Consider the following 18313-nt stretch of genomic DNA (forward strand, 5'->3'; position numbering starts at 1 on the left):
TCTGCCTTCTCCATATTACAGAGGACATTGCAAAGCCCTCTGTAATAGCCTCTTTTGCATTGTCACAGTCCTTCGTAGACTAAGATCCTTAAAGACAAGGATTGTACTTCACATTTATTTGCATTCCCAGTTCCTGGCACATAATAGGAGCTCCATAGATATGTGTGGAATAGAATTGAGGCCTAATCCTTTTCCACATGTTAGCCCTTCAATTATTTGAAGACCCTTCTAAGGCCTTGCCCTACCCCACTCTACTCCTATTAATAGTTATTTTTTCTGCAGGCTAAATGTTCCCAACTCCTTTCAGCTGCTCCTTATAAAGTCTGATTTCCAGATTCCTTATCTGGCCATTTGCTTCTGGGTCATAATTTGTCAACATCCCTCTTTTAAAATATAATGCCTAGGACAAACTCAATAGCCCAAAGTCTGGCCATAGCAGAACAAACTGAGGGGATTCCAAACTGTGATTCCAATCTATGATGTTTTCTTAGCCCTTACTGTGTGCCAGGAGGCTCTGCCTACTTTATTTTCTTTCACTCTTCAATAATCTGGTGAGGTAGGTGTGATTTCTTCCATTTTATAGATGAGGATATAAGCCATCTGGTAAGGCACTTTGAGAATAAGTTAAAGTCACAATTCCAGAGCACAAAGCGAACTTGTGATCAACTGATACCTTTAGATCATTCGTACATCAACTGCTGTAAAGTTATTATTTTTTCCAGTTACCAGCTAGTGACAGGCTTAAGGGCAACTGAGGACAAAGAGAATCAGTACCTTTACAAGGGTGTGCAACCAAAGCATAGAGAAAAGGCAGGTTGGATTAATGACTAGCTTCCTAACAATAACAGCCTTTATCTAGGAGCTCAAACAGAGACTGGAATGTCTTAACCACACAGCTTCCTGGAACTATTTTTACTTTGTATTTTACAAGAGGAGCAAGAGCAGAAGCGTCTTAGATAAACAACAAGGTTTGGGCTCAGCACATGTCCAAATCTGAACAGCCAGTGGGCCCTGTGGTCACAAGGCAGATAATAAGGAGGCTGCCTCTTTGGTCTGTGGCTTGGGTCTGAAAAGGTCCTACTGTGCACATTCATCCTATAAATATAGACTGATCACCAACTGTGTTCCAGGCATGGTGTGAGGTGCTGTGGATCTAAATGAAGAACAAAGACAGAGTTCCAATCTGTGGAGCTTACAGTCAGGTGAAAGATAAGCATAAATGAAAATGATATGCACAGATCCTAGTAAATGCAATGATGAATAAAGGTGCCAGGCTACAAGGAGAGCAAAAGGAGGGGCATTTAATTTATCCTGGGGTGAGGATGGAAGAGAAGGTATCAGAGGAAGTTCCTGGGGAAGGTAGTCTTAATTGATGTGTAGGACTTAACGTGGTGAAGGCTCTTATGTATTTCAATGCATCCCCCCCACACCCCGCAACACACATACTTTCTTTAAGCATCAGAAACCATCTTTCCCATTTCCTTTACCAACTCTTCCACTGGGTCATCAACAACATGATAAAACAAACAAACAAACAAACAAACAAAAAAAACTACTGTTTTTGTCAGTTCTGTCAGTGCCAGAATAATCACTCCTTTTTGCTGTAATGTAATGTAGACAAGAACAGCCCTGGGGTTTCCTAGCATACCTCCTTTAAAAAAAAAATTACATCCTAATTAACTTGCCTATTTCTTCCCTCTCCATTGCCTCTGTATTTCTTGGCTTCCCCATACCTGTAACCCAAAGGTCACAGGGTCTGTCATAGCCCAATTCCACTCTCCAGTTGCCTCTTGGTTTTTAACCTCCCTTATTAAAATCCAAACATTAAACAACGAATAACACCCATGTGTAATTAGTTGTTTAATTGAACAGCACAGAACTGTCAATATCTTACGCTGTGCCCTGGGCTATTAAGTGGAATAAAAGCAAAATACTATATTCAAGGAAACTGCAGTCTAACTTAAAATACTACAATGGGAAACATTTCACACAGAGATTTTTACCAAGTGACAGTGGAGAGGAGGGAGAAATGAGTTCTTCCTGAGAAGTGTCAGAGAAGTTCTGAGCTGGATCTAAAAAAGAAGCAGGAGGCTGGGTGCAGTGGCTCACGCCTGTAATCCCAGCACTTTGGGAGGCCAAGGAGGGCGGATCATGAGGTCAGGAGATTGAGACCATCCTGGCTAACATGGTGAAACCCCGTCTCTACTAAAAATACAAAAAATTAGCTGGGCGTGGTGGCAGGCGCCTTAGTCCCAGCTACTCGGGAGGCTGAAGCAGGAGAATGGTGTGAGCCTGGGAGACAGATCTTGCAGTGAGCCGAGATCGCGCCACTGCACTCCAAACTGGATGACAGAGCGAGACTCCATCTCAAAACAAAACAAAAACAACAAAAAAAAGCAGGAATCCAAAGGACAATATGCATAATATTTATTTATTTATTTTTAGCAGATGTGGGAATATCTCCCTCATGCCAAGCCTTATCTAAGGCTACAGGTGTGAATAAGGTTCCTGATCTCAAGACGCTTTCAGCCTAGAAAAGAGGTTTAGAAATATACTCCAATAATGGCAACATATATTGTGCTATGGACAGAGTTACAGAATAAACTGCTAGGGGAGTTCATAGAGAAAATGTTTAAGAGAACATTTCTCACTGGATGTAGTAGGCAGAATTCTAAGGTAGCTTCCTAGATTAACCTTCATGTACACCTTCTGCATAGTCCCTGGGACAGTGGCTATGATGAATTTTACCCATGTGATTAGGGTATGTGATGCAGCACAGGTGACCTTAAAGTAGGAAGATTATCTAGGTGGGTCTGACCTAATTACAAGTCTTTTAAAAGCTCACAGTGTTCTCTGACTGGTTGAAGAAGGGAAATCAGAGATATTTAAAGAATGAGAGGTACTGACATGAGAGAGGTTCTCTGTTGATGAGATAAAAGGGATCACGTGGCAAGGACCTGAGAGTGGTCCCCAACAGAGAGCTGGCAAAACAATGTAGCGGTGGGATCCTAGTCCTACACAGACATGAATTCTGCCAACAGCCCGAAGGAGCCTGGGGCAGACCTTTCCCTTGTGGAGCTTCTAGACATCTTGATTTCAGCCTACGACACCACGAGCAGAAAACCTAGCCACACCATGCCAGTTTTCCGACCTACACAACTGTGAGTAAATCAATGGGTGTTGCTTTAAGCTGCAAAATTTGTGCTAATCTGTTATGCAGGAATAGAAAACTAATATGAGCACTTATAACACTGTGCTCTCATTAGCTATTGACATACTAGTTTCCCCAACTATGGGCTCCTTAGATTTAGGCTCTAATTATCCTTGTAACCTCAGGGCTCTTCATGAGACAGGTACTCCCCAAAACGCCATGGAATGAAAGTTTAAATTAGACAGCAGGGATGCAGATCAGAACCTGGATAGATTCTGACCATTTCCATTTCTCAAGAATGGGCAGACGGATACTGAGACCAATACCAGGATACAAGGAGGCGGCCCCCCTTCAGTCCAATGCTCTAAGACCTATTCTAGAGGCAAGGCAAGTAATCCAGGCTCAGCTGCCCCATCTGCTGCTCCAGCCTTGCTTAGGTGGACTTCCCTCCAAGGAGCATTGTTCACAGAAGGATCATTAACAAGACATTCCTGTGTGACCTGAGGATTGCCATCTTCTAAATGATGCCCACACCCACTCCACATCCAGCTCAGCAGAGGTCTCGGGATTTATATTGCACTGTATTTTCAAGCAGCCAAAACAGAAGTCAAGACGTCAGTTTCCTAAGCTGCTAAAATGATGTGGTGGTTAAACCAATTGTGTGCCAGGCGCAGTGGCTCATGCCTGTAGTCCCAGTGCTTTGGGAGGCTGAGGCAGGAGGATCACTTGAGCCCAGTAATTTGAGGTTACAGTGAGCTATGATGGCGCCACTGCACCCCGACCTGGGGGACAAAATGAGGCTCCATCTCTAGCAAAACAAAAATAGAATTGTGTAGCCAACATTGCTGGTGGGCCTGGAAGAATGAGCCTGTGCACTGTACCTGGCCCATCATGGGCTCAGTGCGTACTTGTTGAAGGGATCACTGCAGGGAGGACCGCGGACGCTGACACCCACTAGGGCATCCAAGCACTAACTCATCTCTCACCTACCGTCCGGGTGCAGTGCTGTCGTGTTGGAGAAGAGGCCCCTGGGTGGCTGTGCGAAGTAACTCGCCCAAGGTCACCACACGGCCAGCCACTAGCCCGGCGGGAGTCGCCCGAGGCGAGGCCCACGTCAGCCGGTCTTGGGGGCCCGACCGGTGGCTCCTCCACCAGCCCCAAGCGGCCTCAGAGCAGGCTACTGGCGTCCTCGGGATTCGAACCCCAGTCCTCGGTCTCGTCCCTCGCACTCGCGCCCTCTCAGGCCTCAGTTTACCCATCTACAGGACGCGGACCGGAGAGCTGGTCCGGGAGCCAGCTGGGCCCCCGGACCCGGGTCGGCAGGCCGGCGGGGTACAGCCGGGCCGGGTCCCCGCGCGCCCTCCCTCCTCCAGCGCGCCGCCCCGCCCCCCGCGCGAGCCCAACGGCCTAGGCGCGCGCCACCTCGCGGCGGGAGGCGCGGGGGAGGGGCCGGGGGAGCCCCCGCCCCGCCCCCCGCCTCAGCCGCCGCCGCCGCCAGCTCGGTGGAGCCCCCCGCCGCCCGCCAGCCGCTCTGCGGAGCCGCCCGCCCGCCTCCTTCCCGCGTCTCCGCTCCCTCCCTGCGCAGCGGAAACATGGCGGCGGGAAGGGAGTGAGCCGCCCCGCGCCCCCGCCGCGCCCGCAGGTAAGCGCCTCGCGGCCGCCTCCGCCCGCCTAAAAGCTCGCGCCCTGAGGGGCCGCCTGGGGCCAGAGGGCGGCGGCGGGACCTGCGCAGCCGCTGCGCCTGCACCCCCGGGCCGGGGTCCGCCTGTCCGTCTGTCTGGCTGGCCTGCCAGTCTGTGGTCCGCGCGGGGCCGGGCCCTCTCTGGGCCGTGTCAGCCCGGCCCCGAACCCGGAGGCCGGTTCTGCATCTGCGGTCGGGCGGGCGGCGGGCGGGGCCCACGGTCCGGTCGCGGCCCTGACGCGGCCAGGACGGCCCGGGGACCCCGGCACGGGAAACCCAAGGCCGGGGGCCCTTTGGAGGGTCGGCGTGGGGGCGGTCCGTGTGGGTCGCCGTGTCCTGGCCGGCGGGTCCGGTGGGTCGGGGCAGGCTGGCTGGGGGCCGAGGGCCGGGCGGCGGCGCGATTCCGTCTGCGCGGGTCAGTCGGTCCTCTCCGGCGCCAGAGGTGGGAATGCCTGTGCTTCTGGCTGGCTGGGTCCCGGTTCGGGGAAGGCAGGGACAGAGGTCGGCGGGGCGACGTGGCCCCCACCGAGAGCGGGGTCGCCTAGGGCCCGGAGCTGTCAGCAGCGTCCTAGGGGCTGGGCCCCGGCCGGCCGACTCACGTGTGCCGCCTGCCCCGGTGCCCCGCCGGAAACGGGCAGGGAGAGCGGCCCGCACCGAAGTGAGCCACAGCGGCCCGGGGGGCCAGACACGTGGGCACAGCTGTGTGCCAGCCCCAAGAGCATCGAAAGTGGTTTCCAGCCCATGGGTGAACCCCGGAATATCTCCTGACTAGAAGGGAATTTAAAAGTCATCTGGGGGCCTTTCTCCCATCCCATGCCAAAGTATCTTTGAAAATCCCCAAATCCCCCCCGATAATTTGACGATCCCGTTTGGAACCTCTTCCAGTGATCCGAAGCGAATCTCTTTAAAGGAAACCCATTCTGTTCCTGGACAGATTTGGTTATAAGTTGAAAGAAACAGCTAGCTCCCATCCTTCCTAGTTCTTTTCCCTTACGGGCAGCTGTTAAGATATCTGAAGATAGTAATCATGTACCCTGAGTCTTCACTTCCACTTCCTTCAGTTGTCTCTCATCTGCTGTGGTTCTCTAAACTGTCCTCTGGATGAGCTTTAGTTTCCCCCTATCCCCTTAAAGGAGAGTTTCTTAAAAGTGATCCTGGAGACAAAACCTAGTAAGTTTCTCTAAGAAACACCCCCAAGGATTGACCTGCTTAAATCAAAAGTACTCTAGATTCCCTTCCTCATTTCTGTACTGTATTTTGAACTTAAAAAAAAAAAAATAGAAAACAGTAGTGTTTGTTCAAACAAACTAGAAGACATCGTATTTTGTGGAAATTTGGGGGTTTCCTTCCTTTTAAAAAATGTCTATAAACACTGTATCAAATGTGCTAACTAATGTACATCAGAATGTCTTGTTAAAGTGTAATGTGCCATGCAAATAGAAGAGCTCTTTTTTTTTTTTAAAACTCTGAAAAGGATTGAGACCTAGTTTAGTGCCAAACTGCAATTTTAATATTTGGTTGCAGAGGGAAATGCTTTATTACATTGAACTCTGCTCTACTTCTAACTGCCAGCAGAAGGCCCAAAATTACTATGAAAAAGAACACTTTTTGTTGCTTACTTACCAACCTCCTAAACTCTTGCCTAAGCAACTCTGCAGGTTAGTAATGTTTTAAGCCCAGTAGAGATGAGATGGCCTTGTAGATAAAATGCCAGGCTCTTACATCTGGGATCCTGTGTAAGTACTAAGCAAAGTTTCACTGTTTTTACAACTTAGACAAGCACATACCAGCGGTCAGAATTGGTTCTTTATTTTTGTTCTTATGCCTTCATTTTTTAAATTGGTCAGTAGTTTTGAACTTTGTAGCACATATGTCAAGTTTTGATTTTTGGTATGTTTGTGCAAATGTTGTTCCCTTTTATGTAAGTTGGGTAAACATTTGCAGAGCACCATTCTCAATGGAACTATACAGATCCAGAGGAAAGGCCCTGATTCTTTCCTTGCGAAGGACTTGGAGTGAAAGGTAGAGGACACTTAACTGTGAGAAAGAATTGATGTGAATATCCCACTGAAAATTTAAACTTAGGGCTGGATGCGGGGGCTCATGCTTATAATCCCAGCACTTTGGGAAGCTGAGGCAGGCAACTCTTTGAGGCCAGGAGTTCTGGACCAGCCTGGGCTACATAGCAAGACCCTGTCTCTACAAAAAATAAAAATAAAAATATAGCTGGGCATGATGGTGCATGTCTGTAGTCTCAGCTACTCAGGAGGCCGAGGCAGGAGGACCGTTTGAGTCAAGGAGTTTGAGGCTTCAGTGAGCCATGATCACGCCATAGCAAGTGACAGAATGAGACCCCATCTTTTAAAAAAGAAAAGAAAATTTAAACTTCGTATGTTCTAACCTTCACTGTACACTTATGTACCTACTATGGGTCGAGCACTATGCTATGTACTGTGCTCAGCTGGGTTTACAAAGATTTCCAATCTTGTGGAGCTGGTAAATTAGATGCTTAAATAGATTACCTCAGAATAAAAGATGAGAACTACGCATAGCTGAGATATACAAGGCGAGAGTAAAGGTTGCCCAAAGGTGAGAGCACTTAGACTAGCCTAGGAGTTAAAGGAAGGCTTTGGGAAGAGATGATATCTGACCCAAATCTTAAATGGTAGGTAGGAGTAAGCGAGGCAAACATGAGCAGAAAGTGTCCTTCAAACAGAGAAAACAGCTTGAGCAAAGGCATCAATGTGAGAAAAGGAATGGCTCGCGTAGAGAACCACAAACAGTTTGGGACTGCTAGGAATATAACAATAAGTGGTAAGTTGTAAGGCTGGAAATACGGTCAGAGGCCATGTCATGGTGGACCTTGTATGCATAAGTATCCTGAAATCAATTCAGTAGGTGGTATTTTTTTTTATTTTTATTTAATCACTGGAAGGTGTCTATCAGACATGGTTGAAGTAACATTTTTTAAATGTGGTCATAGGGATGAAGAGAAAGAAATGAATCTGAGAAAATGTATAAGGCTTTAATGATTGATTGTATGTGCAGGTGAGAGGGTGAGGAGTCCCGGGTGATGCTCAGGTTTTTGCCTTGGATGACTAAGGATATGTTGGTAATTTTAACTGAGACAGGAAACAATTGATGATGAGTTCAATTCTGGACTTGAAGATTTTCAATTTCTTGAGTTAGATCAATGAGCAAATATAGCGGAAGTAAGCTGGGAAAAAAAAGAGATGTGGTCAGAAAGTGGAATATCGAGTTAAGTTGTCTGATATTGGGACTGTTCTAGGTGACAGCGAGGTCTCTGTGTATAGGTAGCTAAAATACAGCAGAGGCGAAGGTCAGTAAAGCTAAGTATGACAAGGAATTGCGAGGCTAGTATATTGAATGAGTCATCTGTGTGGAGAGTGAAGTGATTGAGGATGATGGGATGTGGGGAAGAAAGATGTGACCCAGGTGCAGTAAAGATAGGGGATTAATCAGGAGGGTGGTACATGACAGATGAGGAGGTGGGGTAGAGAGTGATATAGCCAGATGGTGCAAACCTTGAAGGAGGAGGGGTTTTTAAACACAAGAGTGAGAAGGTAATAGTTTTTTTACTTTTCCTTCCTGGAGGCAGAGTTCTGATCTCTTTATCTTTATTCAGGACTCATATTAATCATTCTGTTTGCTCTGAAGAGTCTGTTCTTAGTCTTGGAAAGTGGGAGGGCACATACCTCATATTGAATCCTTTCTGCTAATACTTAATGACAAAGGGCAGTGGAGGTTTTTTTCCTCTGATGATCATTAGTGGGTGGGTAGGGAACAATCAGATAAAGCAGTGAGGATATACCCATGGTTTTCTACACAGAATATAGTGGAAAGAGCCTAGGCTTTGGAGTTAGAAACACCAAAATTCAGATCTAGACTCTGTCACTTACTAGCTTTATGACTATAAACAAATTATTTAGCCTTTGTGAACTTCAGTGTCCTTATCTGTAAAAAATTTGTACTTCATAGGATATCACAAATATTACATGAAAAAATATACCGTACACATAAAATCACAAGCGATTGGTGATTCATAGATACAAAGTAAATATTAGTTCCTTTCTTCCTTCCTTTAAGGGGCTTATGCTCTGCTAGCTGAAATGAACCTTTTACATGCTTACCTAAATTATAAAATAGAACATAGAGAGTACTCTTAAGGGAGGTAGTAGCAAAGTGATAAAGCAGTTCAGAGGAGGGAGCTGTCATTTCTAAACATTTGGAAACAAGGTTGGGCTTCATTTTCAAAATGAATTTTACTTGGGCCATGAACAAATTTCAATAGAGTAAATAATTTAGGTATAAAATAGGGAAAGCATAGGGTATGGTATCTTTGTTAAAAATAGCTACCACAGGTTTGAGTATTGTATTTGTAAAAGTTAATAGTAGGAAATATGGCTAGAGAGATGGGCTGGGGCCTTGGTATTAAAGATCCGAAACTCTGATGCAGCTTGGAGTTGATTCTGGATACATTAGGGAGCCACACATTGGATGTCCTCTTTCCGTACCTCAGTTTACTATCTGTAAAATGTATAGGCATCAATTCAGAAACTTCAAATTTTTGTTTGCAATAAACCAAATAAGAAATTCCACACTTGAAAATAAGTTCCTGTGTAGGCCAATTTTAGGTTAAAAAAATCTAAGATTTGTTTTGTAGTTGTAGGTTAATCTTTGCAGTAATCTTATTTGATTGATAGGCTTAGCGAGGTTAAGAAACATACAAGATCTCACTGGTAGAAAGTAACCAAAGAAGCTCTAATTTCAAATTCTGTCTTTTTCATTCAACCATACTGACTAAGATTTGAAAGGAAACCTGAGTTCCTCACTGTCACTAAAAATTAACTGCACAACCCCTGGCAGATCACTTTTACTTTGTCATTTATAAAATGAAGGAAGATGTAGCTGTAAGGTTTAACTAAGATAAAGTGCAAAGTACTTTACATAATGTTGGTCACATATCAGGCACTCAAATGTTGGGTCTTTCTCTCCCCATCTGTGAATGAGGGAATTTAACCACAGCATTCCAAGGCCTTAGTGTTAACTCTCTAGCCACCAGTAAACTGCTAGGACTAATTACATTTGGCCCTCTGTATCCATGGGTTCTGCATCTGTGTATTCAACCAATTATGGATTGAAAATATGGAAAAAAAGGGATGGTTGCATCTGTACTGAACATGTACAGACTTTTTTCTTGTCATTATTCCCTAAACAATAGTATAACAACTATTTACACAGCACTTGTATTGTGTTAGGTTTTATAATCTAGAGATGTTAAAATATATAGGAGGATGTGTGTAGATCATATGCAAATATGATTTTATGTAGGGACCTGATCATCCTTGGAATTTGGTATCCAAAGGGCGGGGGGGGGGGCCCTGAAACCTTTTGATAACCTTATAGCCAGATAAACCCAGCAAGACTTATCACCTGTTATCTTTGTCCCAGAATCAAACGGTCTGTCTTCCGTACTGTTATTCTTGTTCTGACCTGGCTTCCTTTTACTCTCTCCCAGCACTGCTTTTTTGCTCCTTCTATTTGTTCTCTCAAACCCCTGTTTCCTACATTGTTAACCATTTTATTGGATGTCTTTTTGTGTGTCCTGGCCTTGAGTGGAAGCCAGGCTCTCTCCTGAGTCATGGAGAACGTACTACTTCCTCTGTAGCTCTTTTAAGTGGATGCAGCACATTCTCCTGCACCCCTCCCATCCCAAAGAAGAGAGGTGAAGATAATTGTATTTTTTTACTCTCCACTATATCTGGACCATTACTTCTCCATCTTCTTAAAACACCTGTGCTCTTTGGCTATACACACCCTTGGTTTCTGATATAATATATTCTTATACAATATCTGTTAAGATGAAAATGCACATAAACTACAATCTAGCAATTCCACTCCTAGGTATATACCCTTTGGAAACTCTCCAATGTATGCATAAAGGGATGTTCAAAAATATTCATGCAACATTGCTACAGCAAAAAATTTGAACTAGTCTAAATGCCTGTCAATAAAAGAATGAAAATATTGTGGTATATTTACTTAATAGAATTCCATACAATAGTGAAATGAGTGAACTAGATCTATATAGTAACATGAGCAAATCTCACAAATAACAGGTTGAATGAAAAAGGCGAATTGCAGAACACATTTATATAAAGCTCGACATGCATGTATTATTTAGGGAGGCATACTTATGTAATAAAGAAATACATGGTAATTATAAATACCAAATTAAGGATAGTAGGTATCTCCAAAGGGTAAGTTGGGGAGAAAAGACCAAGAATAATGCGAAGAAGGGCACACAGAGAGCTTAAATTGAATAAGTAAATATTTTTCAACTGAGTTGTGGATATATGGGTATCTATTAATTATTCTTTATGCCTTTTTATATATCTGAACTTTTCTTTTTCTTTTTCTTTTTTTTTTTTTTTTTTTAAGAAGGAGTCTCGTTCTGTCTCCCAGGCTGGAGTGCAGTGGCGCGATCTCGGCTCACTGCAACCTCCACCTCCTGGGTTCAAGCGATTCTCCTGCCTCAGCCTCCTGAGTAGCTGGGATTACAGACATGCACTACCACGCCTGGCTAAATTTTGTATTTTTAGTAGAGATGGGGTTTCACCATGTTGGTCAGGCTGGTTTCAAACTCCTGACTATGTGATCTGCCTCGGCCTCTCAAATATATGTATATTTTTAAAGAATAAATAGCATTCCACTCTTGTTATGAGCATAATACAGGGAGGGAGGGGACAGCAGAAGTATAAAGAAATACTAATATTAGGGTGAATCATAAAATTTTTTACTCACCACTAATATTAGAGTGAATCATAAAATTTCTGTTTTTGTAGGTCTAAAATGATTTAATATAGGCAGATTCAAGTGGCCTATTCAATCTAATGTAACTAATGTTCTGGTTGAAATATATTCAAAATGCACTGGGCGCGGTAACTCACACCTGTAATTCCAGTACTTTGGGAAGCCAAGGTGGTCAAATCTCTTGAGCCCAGGAGTTTGAGACCAGCCTGGGCAACTTGGTGAAACCCTGTATCTGCAAAAAATACAAAAATAAGCTTGGCATGGTGGAAACATATTCAAAGTACTATGGGAACACTAGGGCAGGAACAACTGATGGCCAAGGCAGAAGGAGGGAAGTGACATTTGGAAAGGTTCCAGAGAGAGAGAATGACATTTGAACTGAATCTTTTTGTTTAAGTTTTTTTAAGAGACAGAGTTTTGCCGGGCGCGGTGGCTCACGCCTGTAATCCCAGCACTTTGGGAGGCCGAGGTGGGCTGATCATGAGGTCAGGAGTTCGAGACCATCCTGGTTAACACGGTGAAACCCCCTCTCTACTAAAAATACAAAAAATTAGCCAGGCGTGATGACGGGTGCCTGTAGTCCCAGCTACTCCGGAGTCTGAGGCAGGAGAATGGCGTGAACCTGGGAGGCGGAGCTTGCAGTGAGCCGAGATTGTGCCACTGCATTCCAGCCTGGATGACAGAGCGAGACTGCGTCTCAAAAAAAAAGAAAAAAAGAAAAACAGAGTTTTGCTCCGTTGCCCAGGCTGGAGTGCAGTATTGTGATCATAGCTAAAGTAATCCTCCTGCCTCAACCTTCCAAGTAGCTAGGATTACAGGTGTGTGCTCATGCCCAGATAATTTTTTAAAACTTTTCAATATCGGGAATGATTGTATGTGGAATTATTTTAAAGAGCAGAAAGAAAAAAAACAGGGGTCTTGCTGTGTTGTCAGGCTGTTCTCAAACTCCTAGCCTGAAGTAATCCTCCCACCTCGGCCTTCCAAAGTGCTGGAATTACAGGCGTGAGCTGTCATGCCTGGCCCTAAACTGAATCTTAAAGATTGAGAAGGAATTCACCAGATAGAGGGTGAGGAGATGAGAGAAGCCTTTCCAGATAGGAAGAGGTAAAGACCCCTTTCAGTGGGTGGAATCTGCCAGGTGGAATATGTGGAGGTTAAAGAAACACAGTAGAAGAAGAGACTAAGGAACAATAATAACAACAGATACCTTTATAGTACTTACTAAACAAGCACAAAGTTAAGTAACCTGTGAAAGATCACAGGGATAGCAAGTGGTAGAGCCAGGATTTGGACTCTGGCAGTCTGAATCTACAGTCTGTGCTCTTGTCCAGTAAGCTATATTCTGAATCACTATACCATAAGCATAATCAGGAGAAAGTGATGTTTTGGATGCCAAGAGAACAACGGTAAGTTTCAAAAAGAAAGGAATAGTCAGCAGTGTGAAAGGCCCTAAAGACATGAAATGGGAATCCTAAAAAGAGATCATTGGATATTTTTAAAAAAATCATTTTGCTGTAAGTTACAGTAAGGAATACCGGGATGATAGAGATATGGATATCTCAGAATACTAGTGATTCAGTCTATCAGTTCTGTGGGCCAGTGATTATAATTTCATTGATTTATGAAGAAGATATAATCAGGGACTATTAATAATAGATCATCTCCATATTTAAGTACTTGATATATTAACATGATCGAAAGACTTTTGATCTTCTGCTATCTATAGTCATAGTTACTCTTAGGTAACTATGATTGATAGTGACAATTTTGTTTATTCTTCTATACTTTCTGGTTTTGATAAAGATAAAACTTAGCTTGCTAGTTTAGTGGATTTTTCAGAATGGGATGATATTCTAAAGAACAGTAGTAGTTCAATCCCGAATATTTCATAGACAAGAAGGTGAAAGAGACCTCATAAGCTGCATGGTATGTGGAAAGAGTTATATGGCTTAGTGATTAAGAGTCCTGATTCAAGTCCCAGTTTGCCACTCACTGGCTCTGTGATTTAGGCAAGGAGTTGCCGTGAATGATTTCTAAGATCTCTTCTAACTCTCAAGTTCTGTAACTATTAGGTCATTTATTTAGTAAAGAAACTGAGGCCTAAAGAAGGGACTTGTTTGTCGAGGGTCAAAAACTGGAATCTGGTTCTCTTGACTCTTGGTCCTGGATATCTGATGGAAGAATCATCAAACATTTGAGGGGCTGCCACATAGCAGACATGTACTAGGTACGTGAAAAAACAAAAGGCATGTGAAATTGTTTCAGAATTCGTTTATCCAATTTGTGAAAGTAACAATCAGCATCTTCTGTGTTTGTTTGTTTATACATATGTTGCCTTATTCCAAAATGTATTTAAAGCAGAGCTACTCTATATAATGTACTGTACTAAAAAAGGGAATAACCTTTTTTGAGTATCAGTCAGAGGTGTTGAAACATATAAACACGTTATTTTTACCCACCTGCATATAGGTATTATCACCTCTATTTTATACATAAAGAAACTGAGACTCAGAGATAGCTGGCCAAGATTATGCAGTTTATAAGTAATAGGACTTGGTTTCAAGCCCAGACCAGCCTGACTTCAACCCCAGTCCTCTTTTCATTTCACCATATGTGTGCCCCACAGAAGTGTTATATAATTCCGAGACTTTATCAGTACAGGAGGCAAGGTTTACTTGCAGGAATTGACATATATTTTTAGTCTGAATATATCTTCTATCTCACCAAACAATGTAGGCAAACAAAAGATCCCTGGATAGAAGAATGAAATCGTTTAGCAAATCAAAGTCATATTTATTTTTTAATTTGAGCAGATATATGACTAGATTCCTTGTTAGGACCAGTGCTCATATTTTAATAAATTATAACATTTCTGTACCCCTTTAACCTTTGGTTTGCATCCACTTCTGCTTTTCAACCTTTACCAGCTATGTACTAAGGATAAAAAGGTGAGAATAAGATAGGGTTTCTTCCCTCAGTGGGTTTTGCTATTTAGGTGACAGACATAATAACTTTACCTAAGTTCTCTTCCTCCCCTAAAGCCATAACCTGAGTCTAATCATGAGAAAACATCAGATAATCCCAAGTGACGTACATTTTATAAAATTTCTTTCTTTTTTTTTTTTTTTTTTTGAGACAGAGTCTCGCACGGTCACCCCGGCTGGTGTGCAGTGTGTGTGATCTTGGCTCGCTGTAACCTCCACCTCCCTAGGTTCAAGCGATTCTCCTGCCTCAGCCTCCTGAGTAGCCAGGATTACAGGCGCCTACCACCACGCCCGGCTAATTTTTTGTATTTTTAATAGAGACAGAGTTTCACTATGTTGGCCGGGCTGTTCTCGAACTCCTGACCTCATGATCTGCCCGCCTCTGCCTCCCAAAGTGCTGGGATTACAGGCGTGAGCCACCACACCTGGCCTATAAAATTTCTAATACTCCACAAAACTGTTAAGGTCATCAAACAAGGAACGTCTGGGAAAGTGTCAGCCAAGAAGAGGCTAAGAAGACATAATGACTAAATATAATGTAGCATAGTATACTGGATGGGGTCCTGTCATAGAAAAGTAATCTCAGGTAAAAATTAAGGAAGTCTGAATAAAGTGTGGACTTTAGTTAATAAGGTATCACTATTGGTTCAAGAATTGTAACAAATATGCCATACTAATGTAGAATGTTAGTAGTAGGGGAAATAGTACAGGGTATATGGGAACTATCTGCAGTTTTTCTGTAAATCTAAAACTGTTCTAATAGAAACAGTTTATTTTTAAAAAGTTACAATAAAATTAGAATAATTTTAGATATTATTTCTTTGAGATTTAAATAAAACATATTTCTTCATAAAATGATGTACCTAATTTAGTTGACTCATTTGATACGACTGACAAACTGCAGTCTGTTGGTAGATGCATGTGCCAGAATGTATACTAGGTGGATGTCATATGAACTTTTTCTACCTCAGTCTCTTATGTATATAGTGTCAAAAACATGCCAAGTCCTAGTAATAGTGAATCCCAGTACAAAATAGACCACAGTTTAATCAGCTGTCTCATAGCACATTATAAAGATGGCCAACCTCTCAACATGGTATATAGAATTCTATTGTTCTGTTCTCAACTTTGATCCAGTCAGTTCTATGTTTTAGGGACTATCATTTGTGCCACTCCCACAAACCAATTTCTAATCATATGGGGTTCTTTAATTTGCAAGCAATAATAATCTACTCTGGTTAACTTTGTCTGTAGCAGCAAGTCCCAAACCTTGTTGAATATCAAAATCACCTGGAGAGATTTTTAAAATTAAAAGTACCATGTGCCAAAAAAATATATTGAATTGGGATCTCTAAGGGGATAGAACATAGGAATTAATATTTTCTAAAAGCTCTCTAAGTAATTCTGATACTTACTCATTGTTGCCAGTTTCAGTGAACAGCCCCCTAATTCATCTATTTGTTCAGGCCTAAAAACTGAGAATCATTTCTTTAATTTTTTTTTTTTTTAAGAGGTAGGGTCTTGCTTCGTTGCTCAGGCTGGAGTGCAGTGATGCGATCATAGCTCACTGCTGCCTTGAATTCCTGGGCTCAGGGGATCCTCTTCCCTCAGCCTTCTGAGTAGGTAAGACTACAGGTGTGTGCTATGGAACCCAGCTAATTTTTAAATTTTTATTTTATAGGGATAAAGTCTTGCCATCTTGCCCAAGCTAGTCTTGAACTCCTGGGCTCCAGTGATCCTCTTGCCTCAGCCTCCTGAAGTGCTGGGATGGTGCCTGGCTGGGAATCATTTGTTAAATTATCTTTTCTCCATTTTTAGTTCATTGCTGATACTCCTTAGGACTATATCCTAAATGTCTAATGAATCTTTCCACTCCTCCCCATCACCACTTCCTTTATTCTAGTCTAGGCCACCATAGTTCTTTTGGACCATTATATCAACCCCCTATATGGCTTTCGTGTGTCTACTTTTGTACCCTATCCTCCACCGATGCGGTCACCACAGATCAGATCGTTTCTCTGCCTAAAATCCTTCAGTGGCTTTCCATTGCATTGGATATGCAAATGATATTTTCCCTTGTGGTCTACATTATATGGAGACTACCTTCTTAGCCTCACATAGTGCCACCATCCCCTAGCTAAGTTCTAGTTACATTGGCTCCTGTTTCGTTTCTTGAAGATATGAAGCTCTTTCCTGTCTCTCAGACTTGGCACATACTGTTTCATCTGCCTGGGAGAGTCTTCCCCTGACTCTTGATTCATTCTTAAACATTACCTCCTCATAGAGGCCATACTGACTGCCCTCCCACAGTCACTCTGTTTATTCTGTTATAGCACTTAATCACAATATGTAATTATTTATTTGCTTACTTGTTAAGTTCCATGAGGACACGAGGGCAGGGGTCTTGCCAATCTTATTCTTTTTTTTTTTAAATTGTACTTTAAGTTCTAGGGTACATGTGCACAACGTGCAGGTTTGTTACATATGTATACATGTGCCATGTTGGTTTGCTGCACCCATTAACTTGTCATTTACATTAGGTATTTCTCCTAATGCTATCCCTCCCCCAGCCCCCTACCGTCTGAGAGGCCCTGGTGTGTGCTGTTCCCCTCCCTGTGTCCAAGTGTTCTCATTGTTCACTTCCCACCTATGAGTGGGAACATGCAGTGCTTGGTTTTCTGTCCTTGTGATAGTTTGCTCAGAATGATGGTTTCCAGCTTCATCCATGTGCCTACAAAGGGCATGAACTCATCTTTTTCATGGCTACATAGTATTCCATGGTGTATATGTGCCACATTTTCTTAATCTAGTCTGCCATTGATGGACATTTGGGTTGGTTCCAAGTCTTTGCTATTGTGAATAGTGCCGCATTGCCAATCTTATTCTTACATGTGACTCCTATCACAGTGCATGGCATGTAATAGCATTCATTAAAAAGTTAAATGAATGAATGAATCTTTTTTTTTTTTTTGGTAGGGGGTTGGAGTTTTGCTTTTGTAGCCTAGGCTGGAGTGCAATGGCACAATCTTGGCTCACTGCAACCTCCACCCCCTGGGTTTAAGTGATTCTCCTGCCTCAGCCTCCCAAGTAGCTGGGATTACAGGCATGTGCCATCATGCCTGGCTAGTTTTTGTATTTTTAGTAGAGATAGGGTTTCACCACATTGGTCAGGCTGGTTTCGAACTCCTGACCTCAGGTGATCCACCCACCTTGGCCTCCGAATGAATGAATCTTAACTGCCACCAACCTGGTCCAAGCTTCTGTCATCTCTCTTCTGAATTACTACAGTTGCATCCAAACACTTTGCCTACAACTGCTGTGGGTCCCCTTTAATCATTTTCCATGTTGCTTTCAGGGTTAAATATTTAAAATTTTAAGTCTGATAATTATACTATTCTCCCTACATTCCTTTTTTTTTTTTTTTCCCCCTGAGTCAGGATCTTGCTGTGTCACCCAGGCTTGAGTGCAGTGACGTGATCACGGCTCACTGCAGCCTCCTGAGTAGCTGGAACCACAGGTGCGCACCACCACACCCAGCTAATTTTTTTTTTTTATTTTGTAGAAATGGGGTCTCACCATGTTGCCAGGGCTGGTCTTGAACTCCTAGGCTTAAGTGATCCTCCCACCTCAGCCTCCCAAACTGCTGGGATTACAGGCATGAGC

The 18313-nt window shown here is 43.2% G+C and overlaps 1 protein-coding gene across 6 annotated transcripts in view; it reads left to right on the plus strand.

The window, feature by feature from the left end:
• The first annotated feature begins 4541 nt into the window (after positions 1-4541).
• The window catches only part of SCMH1 (Scm polycomb group protein homolog 1), a 205918-nt gene continuing 192146 nt past the window's right edge, over positions 4542-18313 (plus strand). For 3 of the 6 annotated variants that reach the window (XM_055254815.2, XM_055254817.2, XM_063625167.1), the window contains exon 1: positions 4542-4793. The gene's annotated coding sequence lies outside the window, so the exon portion shown is untranslated. The remainder of the gene's footprint in view (positions 4794-18313) is intronic. The other 3 variants (XM_063625166.1, XM_063625169.1, XM_055254823.2) reach the window with 1 other exon arrangement.

Source organism: Symphalangus syndactylus, chromosome 12 (assembly GCF_028878055.3).
Source record: "Symphalangus syndactylus isolate Jambi chromosome 12, NHGRI_mSymSyn1-v2.1_pri, whole genome shotgun sequence".
In the NCBI taxonomy this organism is placed as follows: Eukaryota; Metazoa; Chordata; class Mammalia; order Primates; family Hylobatidae; genus Symphalangus; species Symphalangus syndactylus.